The following is a 16,667-nucleotide window of genomic DNA, read 5'->3' as shown; positions in this document are numbered from 1 at the left end:
CCGAGGCATATACAGAAGGGAAAATACTTAATGTTCAATATACTGTGTATTAATTAAATAAGCTTACATTATGGTCCCAGTATTTAAAACAATAATCTACTTCTTACTGTATGAGTGAGAAATTATCAGAACTAATCCGTAGTTAAAAAAAATGCCTTGTTTTTGGCCAATTTTGTTGAATAATTCAGAAATGCTATTCTGGCTCCAGGTTTGTAGCTAAACAGTCATAGCTTGATTTCTTGCAAAAATATATTTTAAATACCGCAAATGCAGTCCTTTTTCATTTGTGTGCATCTGAAAGCAGTTTGAGGCAGAGGATAGGGATGGAGGCAGCTGTTGAAAGCAGTGGAAAGCAGTTTGAGGCAGAGGATCGGGATGGAGGCAGCTGTTGCAGGGTCCTGTGCAGAGACCATGACAGGTGCGGTAATGCAGCTGAGCATCACAGAGTTTTAATTGAACAAGAGGATTAAGCTACATAAACAATGTGGGGCATGTGTTCATTATTGCATATAGAACAGGCTAATGGTAAGGTATACAAACTTTTAATTGGTCTGTTTTTCTAACTGCAATAAAATAAATGACTTTGACATTTACTCACATACAATGGTCTAAATTATTTCCATGTTTGTTTTTTTATGCATCGTCTTGGCATATACTCTCAGTATACTGGGTATTCCAGCGCCTAGCTATATCCCCAGTGTGCCCGTGCATAGAAATTATTTGAAAACCGTCCATACATGGAAATTATGCGCACCATTAAAAATGGACTGGTGGATGCTTGGGAATTGGGGGTAGGAATTGTGGATGTGTGGTCAAGCTGCCGACTCCCACTCTTAATGTAATGTGATGGTCATCTCACTCTAAAGGTAGCCTGTTTGACCTCTGACTTTAAAGAAAGAGTTTGACATCTCAATCTAAAGTCAGCTTGTTTGACCTCTGACTCTAAAGGAAGAGTTTGACATCTCCCTCTGGAGGTAACAAGAGTTAACCTATCACCAGAGAAAGAAGTGCTATTTTGTCTGTCTTTCCCAAATAAAAACCTTTAACCCCATGGGAAACAGAGGTGCTGGTGGTGTTGCAGCACCCCTGAAGCAGCCTCAGCCCCTCAACATCCTAGCCTCATCCTCTCATCCCCTCAACATCTCAGCCTCATGCCTCATCCTCTCATCCCCTCAACCTCTCAGACTCATGCCCATCCTCTCAGCCCTTCAACCTCTCAGACTCATGCCCATCCTCTCAGCCCTTCAACCTCTCAGACTCATGCCCAGCCTCTCAGCCTCTCAACCTCTCAGCCCCTCAACCTCTCAGCCTCATGCCCCAGTCTCTCAGCCCCTCAACCTCTCAGCCTCATGCCTCATGCCCCAGCCTCTCAGCCCCTCAACCTCTCAGCCTCATGCCCCAGCCTCTCAGACTCTGCGTCAGCAGTCCGTTTGTCGCAGTTCATTTCAGCTGAGGGGTTGGCATCATCTGTCCATGTCATTATGACCGACAGGCACGCGTTGCCCGCATGTTCCATATCCGTTCAATTCAACCATGCAAACAACCGCTATCAGTTTATCTACCCTTTCTACAAACGTTAAACATTAATGTGAGATCACATATTTAAGTGTGTTTATTTGTGTGTTTGTATGTATTCTGTAAATGTGGGTGTGTGTATGTATGTATGTATGTATGTATGTGGGTGTGTGATGACGTTATGTAAAGTGACAGTCTGTCTTTGGCAGTGTCACCCAGAGAAATCTCACACAGACTCACAAGAACTGGCATTCATTTCTAACTGTGGCAATTTCCCTGGTAAGCTTATGAGTGTACTCAAAATGGCCACCAGTACTGTCCTTATTGCATAACTGACTAGAGTAGGGATGGCAATTCTAATGATTGTATTTCTGTGAAGTCAAAACAAAATATGAGATTAGTTTTTCTAAAAATGTAAATAAACAACAACAGTTATAGACAGAATTGGTGCTATAACTGTTGTTGACAACAGACAGACAAAATAAAAAGGGTAAGTAAATACAGACAATAAAGAGGTTCTATATCTACAGTACAGAACAAAATAATAATAATAAAAAATCCCAGATCCACCCACCCCCCTCTTACCAAAACACTCATCAACCCCCCTCCTATATCAGAGCCACTGCACAGGTTAGAGAATAGGCCAAAGCTGCGAAGCAGTGTGCCCTAGGAAGCTTGAAACTTGTCACACATGGTAGAGGTGTCAGGGAATACGCTACGGAGCTTAGGCTTGGAGTAGTGGAGTCTATGTAAGATACATTGTCTAGAGAAGATTGAACAGCGGTAAATGTATTCAAACTGTCCTCCCTATCCGACACAGGTATTTCACAGCTCAGTTCTCCCTCCCATGAGTACACTGCAAGTTTGCATTTCCAGGAACAAAAGGATTATGAACTTAAGATATGGGATAGGATTTGGGATGATTTTGTATTTCGTAGTGTTTTCTTGATCAAAAGTCACACAAACGCATCATATTATTGTGCTTTATGTCCAATTAAATTCCTGCAGCATTTTGATTCATTTACAGTGAAAAATAGAACACATATTATGTACAAATGTTCATTTTGAAATTAGGTATGATATATTTACCAACAGGATGCATTACAAATGTTCCTAATATAATTGTAAAGAATAGCTGTGAAGAAATAAAACACACATCTGCACACACGCCTACAGGCTTAACATGCACACGCGCACACACACACACACACACATACACAAAGCAAATAATTAAAGGGTAAATGATCTACCAGTATCACTGTATTATCTTTGTATTACTGATGTTCATGTTGATGATTCAATTTCACAACAAGGAAATAAAAAAAATCAACAAAGTTCTACTACAATTCTAACTCTTACAAACCCTCCCCGACTCATTCCTTTTCTTTCCCTCCATTGTTGTCCTCTCCCCATACATCACCCTCCATGCCTCATCTTGTTTTGCCTCCCTCTATACATCCACCACTACCTCATCTTCTTTTCTCTGTCTCTCGTGTGCATGTGTGGTTCCCAGAGGACTTCCCTGGCTGGAGATAGAGACAAGCCAATGACTCCCCACTCCTTCCTCTTTCTTTCATTCTTTTCCCTCCATCAATCAGCTGGTGGAGAAAAACCTCCTTTACTGACCTGACAGGGTTATCACACCACAGAGAGATGGAGAGGAGAGGTGTGGCACTTGTGTGTGTGTGTGTGCGCGCGTGTGGGGGTTGTTAGTATTCTATGCTGTGTGCAGACAGGCTCGCGGCGTGGCGACACCTGGTCACACCTCACAGCACCAGGCTTTTCTTGGACTGCTCAGATAGAAAACTCCCCGGGGGTTACACACAGACAAACACACACACACACAGTCTAACAAGGCCTTTTGTCTCTGGCCTTGTTTGTTCATCATTCCTAATATGAGGAAATTTCCACTGAATGTTATACCATGTATCTTTTCATAAATAGCTTGTACATTTAGGCCCAGCTCGTGAACATTAAGCTTCTAGGAATGTATTTTCAATATGTAATATCTACATTGGAGAACAACGAGTGACTTGGAGCCTCTTCTCTCCCCCAGTTAATGTTAACTAGACATTCTGGACATTTTGGTATTGTTGAGGTGTAAATATTCCCGAATCACTCAGTTCAGGTTCTGTAAGTCAACTGTGGTTACAGGAACTGCTTGAATAACACCAGATCTGAAGCTAATAAATGTATGCACCTCATTACCATAAAGGTACATAATAATGTACATGTATACAGTTGATTTAAAACAACAAAAACAGAGTCCTTTGTGGATGATTCCCCACAAAAAGGAAAATGTGTGTGGGGGGCGATATTTACTAATACTCTGACTTGCAAGGAAATGTAGTTTTGTTACTGTGGGTCTTTTGATCAACATGCAGTAATGCTTAAATGACAGCCACAAATGTCAGTGTTAGCTATAACTCCACATACGCAACAAAAGCACAGTCCCACTTTCCGGCTTTCTTGAACTACAGTGTTTTGTCCTTGAATATAATGTCAGGGTTATTTTGATTGGTGATTTCACTATTCATGTTGACATGATGACAGACTGTGTCCAAATAATCTTTTGACCTCGATGGACTTTATTCATGAGATTACTTGACCTAACACTAACTGTGGCCATACTTTTGGACCTGGTCACTACCAAGGGGCTTCTTGCTTTTATTTTCTGCTGTTGAAGGTGCTTTATCTGATCAATACTGTGTGTTTGTAACTTCCTTTTTGTCCATAGCAAAGGGTAATACTGAACACATCATTGAAACATTTTATCTCACCTCTGAAGTTACTGAACATTTTATTGAGTGACATTCCTCTTGCGACAGCTTATTTAGTAAATTTAAAGGGGATATCCCAAAATGTATCCAACCTTGCAGACATCAGCTGAATTACAAGCAACAACACAGTCAACAACTTTTACTTTTGGTCAACCAGCTAACAAAATCTTTTATTGTGTTACAAATGTTGTTAGTGACTTTAGATGGCACAGTGATTCTCTGCACTATTCAATGCTTGTTTTATCACTTGAACGTACATTTAGTGATATGTTTAGAATTCCTTACAGTGATAACTGGTCATCATATATATCATTGAGGACAATGCTTTATGAAAATATCTTCACTTTATCAACAATAATCAGAATAATCCAAGATGGCTGTTAAATCCTACCCTTTTTGTGGTAGGATTTGTTAAATCCTACCCAAGCTTTTTGTGAACTTCTGTACCCATCTAAATGTGATGAATTTTCAGCATACTTCAGGGATATGATTAAACCAGCCTTCGCTACAGTATAGTGGTAAATTATCTTAATCAGCAAAGTTACCAAAAAGGTTTATGTCCATGTGATCTTGGATTTGTTGACCACGGTGCATGTCTGGAGTGGATGTGTCGCTACAGTTTAGTTCTTAACTGGCTTATACTGGATATACTGGTCAAGTGTCATTTCTGTCCCTCTCCCTGTTACCACATCTGAGAATAGATATCACGTGGTGTGGCACTAGGTTCCACTTTAGGTCCATTACTGTTTATTTGGTATGTTACCCCTAGACAGCATTATCAAAAATCACTGCATTGGCAATGATTTTCACTGCCATGTAGTTAATACAAATCTGTATTTTTTTGTGTCACTGTGTGATATGGATCAAAATATTTGGATGGCTCACATCTTGCTTCAACTAAAACATGACTGAGGTATTTACATTTGGAGCCAAAGCTCTGAGAGAGAATATGGCTGCACATTTGAATGCATGAATACTGATAATAAAGCACCAGTTAAAAATCTGGGTCCTTTTAGATTATGAGCTACATTTTCAAGCACACATTAGGAATGTGACCAAAACAGCTATTTACCACGGAACATTGCCAAGGTGCAGCCATTTTTCTCTTAGGCTGACACTGAAAGATTAGTCCATGCTTTTATTACAAGCAGGCTAGATTACTGTAATGCTCTCCTTTCTTGTCCATCCAAAAAAGCCATTGGTCAACTGCAAATCATAGAGAATGCAGCTCCACAAAGTACCGACCAAGACTAGAAGGACATTGTACATTACACCAATGAAGTCTCATATTTGGATGCCTGTGAGTTTCAGAATGTATTTAAATTAATTCACAGTGATGCATCCAAATATATGACAGACCTGCTTTTGAGTTCCCCAGTAGGTCCATCAGGTCATCTGAAACTGGCCTTTTAACAACCCCAAAGGCTAGAACAAATGGAGCCTGCCAGAGATCCTATTTTTATACATTCATTAAGATGTGGACTGCACAACACTAGAATTATTTTCCAACAAGATATCCATGACTATCCATGACACAAGTAATTAATTGTGCATCCTTTACACACTGTTAATGCAGTGTTTATCCTTATTGATTGACATTTAATCCAGTGTGTATATTCTACAGACAAGTAATCCAGTGTGTATATTCTACAGACAAGTGATCCGGTGGGTATGCATTACATACACAAGTTATTCAGAGTGTATCCTCTACACACTCAAGTGATCCAGGACGTGTCCTTTACACACTCACGTTATCCAGTGTGTGTCCTTTACACACTCACGTTATCCAGTGTGTGTCCTTTACACACTCGCGTTATCCAGTGTGTGTATTTTACACATTCGCGTTATCCAGTGTGTGTCCATTACACACTCACGTTATCCAGTGTGTGTCCTTTACACACTCACATTATCCAATGTGTGTCCTTTACACACTTGCGTTATCCAGAGTGTCTTTTACACACTCGCGTTATCCAGTGTGTGTCCTTTACACACTCACGTTATCTAGTGTGTGTCCTTTACACACTCACGTTATCCAGTGTGTGTCCTTTACACACTCAGGTTATCCAGTGTGTGTCTTTCACACACTCACGTTATCCAGTGTGTGTCCTTTACACACTCACATTATCCAGTGTGTGTCCTTTACACACTCCCGTTATCCAGTGTGTGTCCTTTACACACTCACGTTATCTAGTGTGTGTCCTTTACACACGTTATCCAGTGTGTGTCCTTTACACACTCCCATTATTCAGTGTGTGTCATTTACACACCCTCAAGTGTCTCTCCTTTACAGGCACATTCCTGATCCTTTATTCATGGCCAGCCCATATTGATAAGTTGGTTTGTCTCAGACAGCCTGTATCCTCAGGTTATTGTCTCAAAAGAAAGAGTGGAAGATAAACTGGGTCATCTCACACAGTGGAATGTTACTTAAGTCATAAACTCAATAAGTAATGAGTGTCTACGTGTGTGTGTGTGTGTGTGTGCGTGCGCGCGCACATATGTGTCTGTGCTTGTGTGCTTGCATGTATTTATATTTGTGTATTAAAACTTGACCCCAACAATAAGGAAAACCTCACCCGCCCACACCCTCTCTTTCTCGCTCTCTCTCTCACACACACATACGCGCACACACACACACACACACACACAAACACACACACCAACACATACACACAAGCCCTTCGGGGGCTATTCCTATAAAGACTGAAACAAGAAGGTGATTTATATTCAGATCAGTACTTTGTATAGTCTAAAAGCTTCAAAGAAGGGAAACGTGTCTGTTCTTAAAGTTGATCTTACAAATGGACTTCAAAATCAATTTGGTCTAGGATGATAAATGTCTCTGGGAACATGGGTGATAATGGGTGTTTGGTTTTGATGCAAACATTTATGTGGAAGTGGTTGAGGCATTGTTGCCTCCAATCTACGAAACCAAAGTGGAAACAAAACTTGGATGCTGACTTTCAAACTGTGACAGCCTATTCTTAAATGTAGGTATTCATTCAAAGTGGTTAAGTTAAGGGCAGCGTTTGCCTCGGGCTAAAATAAATGCAGGAACTGCCAAATTCCACACATTAGACTATGTTCATCAAAATGTATGTGTTAAAGCTTTTTCCAATAAGGTTTGCTCTTTTGCCAAAAAAAGTCAAGCACTGGTTATTGAGGGTTACGTTTTGGGGAGGTTTTACAACATTAAAATAAATATAACCCAGGATTGGATTCAGCATGTAACCCCCTGAATCCAAGTTTCATGACCATCCTTACCCCACATCATATATACGTCAGAGAAATGCCATATCATTAACATCTATCATGTAATCGCAAACCAGTTAGCCTGATTTACTCTTCCAAAGGGTCCGTTTTCAGAATTTTTTTTAATTTGGGAAAGGATTATGATGTCCTAGCTGTAAGGGGAAGCTGGTTCCACCATTGAAAACAAAAGACGGAGAAGAGTTTCAACTGAAGCTGAGCGAGAGATTTCCTTGGTTATTGGTTGGATGGCAAACGGACCAGAGTTGGCCGAAAACATTTCTTAATGGTGTGGTAAACACTGTGTCAAACCTGGCCTTCATTAGCCAATGAGAAATTCCTGCTCCGATAGACATTGGTTTAATCGGTTTAGTCTACCGACTAATTATCTCCCACAACACCTTGTCTTTGTGCGCCCAAGCACCAATCCCTATGGTGAAACATTGCTGTGGAACAGCTGCGCTGTCTCAATAATCCACGGTTATCCTCAGGTTTACAGCAATGGATGTTATCCATGTCCTGCCTAGGTTCCAAAATGTAACAAACAAAACACAGCGAGCACTGTCCACTACACTGAGAATGCTCTACCTAATTTATTGGTATCATGTGACTTCAGTAGCATGGCTAATAAAGGCTACAAGGGCATATGAAATGGGCCTGCCATTATTCTGCTGCTGTTGTGTGATGTTACAGGACTTTTGCCTGGGACATTTGCTGTGTTTTCTAGACCCACTACTGATTTTATTCTCTCTAAAATTAGGTCAATATGTTCCAATGCATTATGATTTCTATTCTTCTCTGCATACTCCAACCTACATCACTCAGAAATCTCTTAGCGGCTATTCATTTCTTCAACCTCTCTTAAAACATGTAAACATACTGAGCTTCATAAAATGTGATGTCTCTACCACAGGAATATAGTTTAATAGGCTGGGTTCAATGAGCTTAGACAAGGGCCTATCTTGCTAAAATTGGATAAACATGCCACACTTTTTATTTCTTTTTCTTTTCCATTCAGGGATTCAGTTATATTCCATATTGCCAATAACTACATTTTGAGTTACAAGAATTGTGTAAAAAAGAAAGAATATGCAAAGTAAAATGAAATTGATTAGTTACGGATTATACTTTACATAATGTTAAAACTGGAGAGAAGTTGTACCATGAGAAGAGTGAGGATTTGAGACCCACCCACATGTGTTGAACTCTTTGTCTGGGGAGTTTTGGAGAGGGGAACCCACGAGCAGCTTAAAACCAGTGGTTACTGGTGAGAGAATAATGTATATTTTCACAGTTCGGGGATTTAACAGATCATTAGAAAATAAAATACATTTATAAACAAACTATTTTACAGATACTTCAATCACTATTTATAAAAATATATATATATTTTTTTACAAATAGTGGTTGAAGTATATTTAGGAGAGTGTCAAAGTGACGTTATGCGCCTGGGGAAGAGCAATGGGTGGAATGAGTGAAGCTCTGCTCGCATACTTTTTACATAGATTAAATAAAGGTATGGAGGTTTTTCCATTTCTGTAATTTCTGTTCCTTTTATTGATGGCGTATGACTCGCTTCGTCGTAGCATTAACGGGTTTCAGTGTGATATAATCATTTACAGAACCTTGCCTATGCCCTGCTCCATAGTAGTGTTACCATACATGCAGACTGAGAAGAACTATTTACATTGAGTGTCACTGAGTGAGAGTGAAAGTGGGTGTGAATTATTTGAATCCAACTGTTGCAGCAGGTTTAACATCCCAATAGCCACCCTTGTCTTTATTGACAGCCGATTGCAGAATTATCCGGTCATGGGTAATTACATAAAAAAATTGCATCGTAAACATATCTCCTTGATGATACTAATTTTATCCCGAATACACACATCCCTACTCACTGAAAACCGACTTACACTTCTGCAATGGCCATTTAAGTGCCATAACCTAAAAACAAAACCTGTAGAGTGAGCTAAAGAGGAGAATCCCCAAGTGAGGACAGAGGATTCTAAAGGATCTGGGGTGATTCGGCATGGATGAATAGTCTCAGATCCCTTGTAATGTGTTCGCCCACCTCATCAAACATTACAGGAGATGACATTACAGGAGGGTGCAGAACATTGTAAAATAAGTCATGTTAATAATTGTGACACATATTTTTGAGAAATCTATTGTTTCGTTAAGAAAGTTTTCTTCTACAGTTTTACCTTTTAATGTTAGATTTCGCTAATGTTTTTAGCTTAAAATTAAGCTTGGAAAAAATACAATTACTTGTTATATAGTTTTTTTGCTCATATTTACAAGCAATGCCAATAATTGTGGAGGGCACTGTAACATTTAGTTACATGTCTTTTGTCCTCTTTCTTTCTCTCTCTCTCTCTCTGCAATACAAACTGTAACTGCGATGGGGGATTTCATTGGTTCTGTGCACAAGTGCGTGTGAGTATTATTCTAACTGTGTGGGAAAGGTGTCTCCCCATCAGATACAGTGCTACGATACAGAGAACAGGAAAACCTAGGATAATGTACATATATCAGGTCAGATCAGGCCTACCACAGTTGTGTCTTCAGCAAACATGGTGATGGTGCTGGAGTCATTCAAGGCCCACATGGTGGGAGAACAAGGAGTACAGGAAGGGACTCAGCACACACCCCTTGGGGGCCCCATTGCTGATGGTGAGTGTAGCGGATATGTTGTTGCCTACCCTCACCAGCAGAGGGCGGCCCGTCAGGCAGACCAGAATGTAGTTGCAGATGGGAGATGTTCAGTCTCTGGCTCCTGAGCTTAGTACTGAGTTTGGAGGGTATTAGTGTGTTGAGCACTGAGCTGTAGTTGATGAACACCATTCAGACATGGGTACTCATCTTCTCTAGGTGGACGAGGGCAGTGTGTCAATCAAAACTGTGTCATCTGTAGATCTGTAGAGGGGTCTAATTAGGAAAATTAACTGGACACATTTAATTTGGGGTTAACTTGGCATGTCTCAACACAGGAACTTTCCCTACTCCATCAACAACACACTATGAGCTAGGCTGGGTGCCATGACTTCAAGGCAATGGGACAAACAAACGTGTGAGGTAATGTCCAGCAGAAGTAGTTGGAACGTGAACCATTTAAATTCTGCCCAAGATGTGGCCACACCAGTTGTGAAGTGGGAATTCACCACGTTGTGAAACTGGTGGTTAGATTCTTTTCAACTTCAATTCAATCCTAATAATCTGGCATTTCTAGTTCCTCAACGGTGCTGGCAATGGTGAGGCCCCCATGTAACAAATGTCCCCATTGTCCAACACAGATAGAAATGACATAGAAAAATTACATTTGTTCCTAAATAAAAATGTAATTTCCATTTCAGTTCCATTGCCATGATTTCGATGCACTGATCAAAGGTTGCTTTTCATCAAACTAGAGATTATTGACATGAGGACACCCTTTCGATAAGTTGATTGAAGGATAAAATTTGCAGAAGACATCTGCTGAGTCTTTCTGGCATTCAGCACACGTTTCAGATGGAAGAGTTGTTTCTGAATGTCATCAAAAGCCATTTGCAAATCTTGAAAGGCCTTCTCAATTAAAGTGGCACAGGAATAAATAATTGTGTCATCAGCATGCCAGTGGAGTTTTGCACAAGTTGATATTTTTGCTACAGTGGCTCTAAAAGTATTCACCCCCCTTCGACCACATTTTATTGTGTAACAACTTGAAAGCAAAATGGATAAAATTAGGAGTTTTTTTCAGTGATCAACACAAAAAGGTCAATACTGTCAAAGTGAAAAATAAAACCTGCAAATTGTTCTAAAATAATAACAAATATAAAACAGAAAATACATAAATTGTGTATTCAACCCCTTTGCTATGACACTCCATAATGAGTTGTGTCACACACAATTGTTTTTCACAGGTCGTGGCCAGTCAGCCTGAGTATATCTGGACAATAATTACAAAATGTGGCAAGTGTTACAAATCGCCGTTCATCAAAGGTCCACATTCAACTTCACAGAGACTTAATTTTTGCAAAGAAGAACAGGCAGAAATTGCTGTGCACAGATGCAAAGTTTGCAGAGACTTATCCAAATACATTGATGGCTGTAATTGCTGCCAAGGGTGTCTCTACCAAATATTGACTAAAGGGGGTGAATACTTATACAATCAATCATTTTCTGTTTTGTATTTGTAATTAATTTAGAACAATTTGTAGATTGTATTTTTCACTTTTACATTATGGACCTTTTTTGTGTCAATAAGTGGCAAACACGTAATTCAGTAAACCCGTTTTGGGAAGGCTGTGTTTACAGTGTCAATTTGGAATCACCAACAGCAAATTCCGTGCAAAACGAGGGCACCGATTTTCCTTTTTATTTAATTTCACCTTTATTTTACAAGGTAAGCTGATTGAGAACCAATGCAATAAAAACCTGGCCAAAGGCATAACAGTGCAAGGCCACACAAAGATACACATAGAATATCCTCAAGAAACCATTTACAGTGGGATGGGTGAGGGGTTAGATCAATGAATGACACCAATAAATTACCCCATGTATGGTGATACTTATATAAGAGGGTTAAATTACACTGTATGTTGTAATACTTTAACATAGAGAGATAAGGTGCCTAAGATAAGGTGCATAACTGTGAGGTATTGTAGAAAAGGATCCATAGACTGCAATCAGTTCCCATATACTTAAGCCGTGCTTGAAGAGAACAGTGTCCACAATCGAGTTCTAAAAGGTTACAATTTCCTTGTTTCAGTGTAAAGACTACTGCATTGTGCATTCAGGAAACAAAGATAAGAGGGACTTGAACTCTTGACCCCTCCCCATGATCCATGCTTGCTGTGGTGAATTAGCAGTCATCTCTTTGCTGCAAAATAAACTAGGGCTCCCAACTCCTTTGGAAAGTAATGGTGTTTACAATGCATCTGAGGAGTATGGACTAGACTAGATGAAAGAAAATAGAAAATTGAGGAGTTAATGGAATGGTCCTGTTAACCCCTAAAGGCTTGGAAGCCGGTCAGGCTGCCCCTGTAACTGCCTTCTGAGGGAGGAAAACGCTAATCATCTGCTCCTCCTTCTCCTGTTTTTGCAAACTGAGCCTGCATTGATTCCAAGGTAAAGATGCAAGGTAGAGCTGCAAGGTAGAGCTGCAAGGTAGAGCTGCATGTTCTATTACCAAATAACCAAAGTGTACACAATTTTACTGTACTGTGCACAGACCTTCCAAAGGGCAGGTGCTGAATCTAAAAAAGTGGGCGGGGTTGTCGGCTCACACGGACGGACGATGTGTTGGAGTGAGTAAAGCACGTAAAAAACGGACGACACATGCCCATCGGAGTGACTAACGCGTAAAAAAGATGGATGAAGCATGCGCGTCTGTGTGCTCGACGCACTTCATCAAGGCGGACGGAAACACGTCAACTGGAAAGGGAACTAGATCACAATGGGGCATGTGCTCTGCACAGGTTGAGCCTTCCCTGTGCACCTGCCAAATTCTTTACATAGTCATTACACCACAGTTAGGTTTTGTGTAGTAATTCAGTAGGTAAAACAGGAAAAAATGGGGACTGTGGGGGATGGCCAGTAAGGATGGGCTAAGAAAGGTGGATATATTTATACGAAATTGAGGTGCCTCAATGAACAAGAACTTGAAACAGGTCTTCTAAAAGTTATATTTCCAACATAATAAATGCAGGTCTTCTAAACATCTGAATACTGACCTGAAACAGATCTTTAAAAGTTCTGATTCTTTACTGGAGGCCAAATCCATAAGCAGTCACAATAAATATATTCCTTGGCTGGCTCCTCTGAGAGATAATGTATTCTGGGTTTGTTTATTGTGGAAATGTTATATTGTCCTCTGTGTACACAGTGATGTATGATTCATTTATCTTGTGTGTATGTGTGTTTCTGTGCATGGCTGCTTTCTCACTACTGCCAAACAGATATTTGTTATTTGGTCATTGTCTTCCGAAGCTAATGAATATTGGTATCCAATATGTTTACAATTTTCTTTTTTCTATTAATTGAATTCATCAAAATGTTTCAATTACTTCAACTTTCCCTTTGTCCTGGTGAAGTAGACAGTGATTTGTCAGTACATCAAAATAAAGCAGGTCTCTGTGTACTGAAACCCCTGTAACACACACTATTTTACAAAAACTGTTTGTGAACCTTAACTAGTTCTTCAAAGAAACACTTTTAAGGGTTCTCAAACAATGTTGTTAACAAACATGTTGGGGTATTTTTCTTTACAGACTTAATTCTATATTCAGCAGAATGATGATAAAAAAGCATTTAGTTGCCAATGTTTATTATTTCAGTGTCAAACCAGAATTAAAAAAGTAAAGTCAAAATTCCATGAATTCTCCTCTGGCAGGCAGTACAGGTCAATCGTAACCATGAAGACCCAGCCCCTAAACAGTTACTTTCCCTGTGCTGTGCTCAGCAACCAGCCATCTGTCCCATAGAGACTATCATGAGTATGCAGACCACATCAAGCCACTAACAAACTTTAAATTAAATCGCTGCCCTATATGACACCTATAGGGGCGTAGAGATCTAAAATCCTATCTTGTAATGCAATTTAACCGTTTATAAAATTGTCCTTTATTTTTTTTATATAATTACTAAATAATTCAAACTTTAAATCTTCCTATGGACTGTCTCATTGGCCCTCATTTATCAAAAGTGCGTACACCAAATTTCCAGCGTACACATACACCCAAAACCACGGTGACTTTGAGATTTATCAATATGGACGTTGGCGATATATTATGACCTACTGTAAAAAATAAATAAACATAATTACAAACTTCAGTGTTTATTTTTGTGCAACATGGACTTCAAGGTTTAATTTGTGTGACTTTACCAAAGCATTTGATTTATATGTATTCCTTCAGATGCGAGCCTGTGCGCTTTACATGACGTTTCAAGGTTAGGCCCGGCAGTTGCGCACGGACTGGGTTCAGTAATAAAAGGCTTTTAATGACCAGAATATAATTCAGACTGAAAAAATAATAAAAATGACATTCTTCTTCTTTTAAATAATAATAGAAATAATAATAATAACGACATTCTTCTTCTAAATAACAATAAACGTCATTAATAATAAATATCATGAAATAATAAGACGAATATTACAAATTGTCATGCAATTATTAATGTGAATGAATCCGCATCACATCATCATCTTTTATTCCGCTTTTTAAACTGCCAAATGAAACAATTGTATTTATTTCTACCTCCCTGGTGATCGTCTCAATCTCCACGTCAGAGAAGTTTATCTTTTTTGCCATGTGTCCATGGCATAAAATGAGGGCGTGGGGGAAGCGGAGACATATAGGGGCGTGTCATTCTAGAGAGGAGTGTAAGCAAAATCTTACGCCAACATATACGCCCGTTTCTACGCAAGAATGATAAATGAGGGCCATTGTGTTTCAAAAACTGTAAAAAAATTCAATTTTCATTTCAATTTTCTCCATTTAAATTAAATCAGCCGCAACTCGGAAGAGGAAGAAATAGTTAATAATAGCAATAACTAAGGACTCTCAGGGGTGTGTGGTATATTGCCAATATAACATTGCTAAATTATGTATCCAGGCACTCCTCAATGTGTCATGCCTAAGAACAGCCTTTATCTGTTGCATATTGACCATTAGTCACACCCTCTCATGACTTACAGGTAAAATGTAGTATTTCATAAAAGAACTAAGATTGAAAAGTACTAATAAATTTTTCAATATATCAGTTCATAGACCATATGCCATGGCATTGGGAAATGAAATGTCTGTTCCCCAACAGACTTAAGTGTCAAAACATATTTGACATCATTACAATAAATATACAGTGCTTCAGTTTTGCACATCTGTGCACAGATGGGGAGCTTTGGTGAAAAGCAATTTTCTATTTGTTCTACATATTCTTAATTGGATTTAGGTCTGGGCATATACTGGCCACTCAAGGACATTCACATACTTGTCTTGAAGCCACTTTATGGATTCTCTTGGCTGTGTGTTTAGGGTTGTTGTCCTGTTGGAAGGTAAACCTTTGCCCCAGTCTTAGGTCCTGTGTGCTCTGGTTTAGGTTTTTCTCAAGGGCCTGTCTTTATTTTGCTTTGTTCATCCTTCCCTCAATCCTGAGTCTCCCAGTCTCTGCCACTGAGAAGCATCCCCATAGCATGAAGTCTCCCACCACCATGCTACCCTGTAGGCCTGGCATTCTCAGTATCATGCGCAGCTGTATTTGGCTTGTGCCAAAATAGCAATCAGCGTTGAGGCCAAAAGGCTCCATTAGACCACAGAATCGTCATACACTCGGTCTCAGTCTCCCACATGCCTTCTGGCAATTTCTAGCCGAGATTTGAGGTGAGTTGTGTTATTTTTTTCATACTATAATTTATTGTTTGAATCTTTATTAGTGAGTTCAGATGAAGACTCTGTAAAGAGAATACAATGTTATCTTCTTCCATATAGAGACCCACTGTGGATTTTCATATAAAACCAAATGTTCCAAAAATGTTAATCTTCAATACATGAAAGATCATTGTTGCATACGGTATCCAATGCTTTTGAGGTGGAATCTGGAACAGATACCGATCTTTTGCTTGAGCTTTCTTACTACATTACATCTTATTGTCAAGCCAAATAGATGAGCAGTGAGAGTACCTTCAAAAAGGCCTGATTTACAGAATTAGTATATTATATATACAGGTATATATTAGATACAGTGGGGAGAACAAGTATTTGATACACTGCTGAATTTGCAGGTTTTCCCACTTACAAAGCATGTAGAAGTCTATAATTTTTTATCATAGGTACTCTTCAACTGTGAGTGACGCAATCTAAAACAAAAATCCAGAAAATAACATTGTATGATTTTTAAGTAATTAATTAGCATTTTATTGCATGACATAAGTATTTGATACATCAGAAAAGCAGAACTTAATATTTGGTACAGAAACCTTTGTTTGCAATTACAGAGGACATACGTTTCCTGTAGTTCTTGACCAGGTTTGCACACACTGCAGCAGGGATTATGGCCCACTCCTCCATACCGACCTTCTCTAGATTCTTCAGGTTTCGGGGCTGTCGTGGGCAATACAGCTCCCTCCAAAGATTTTCTATTGGGTTC

Source organism: Esox lucius, chromosome 2 (assembly GCF_011004845.1).
Source record: "Esox lucius isolate fEsoLuc1 chromosome 2, fEsoLuc1.pri, whole genome shotgun sequence".
Lineage (NCBI taxonomy): Eukaryota > Metazoa > Chordata > Actinopteri > Esociformes > Esocidae > Esox > Esox lucius.
The sequence above is the reverse complement of the archived record's forward strand: the minus strand, read 5'-3'. Positions refer to the sequence as shown.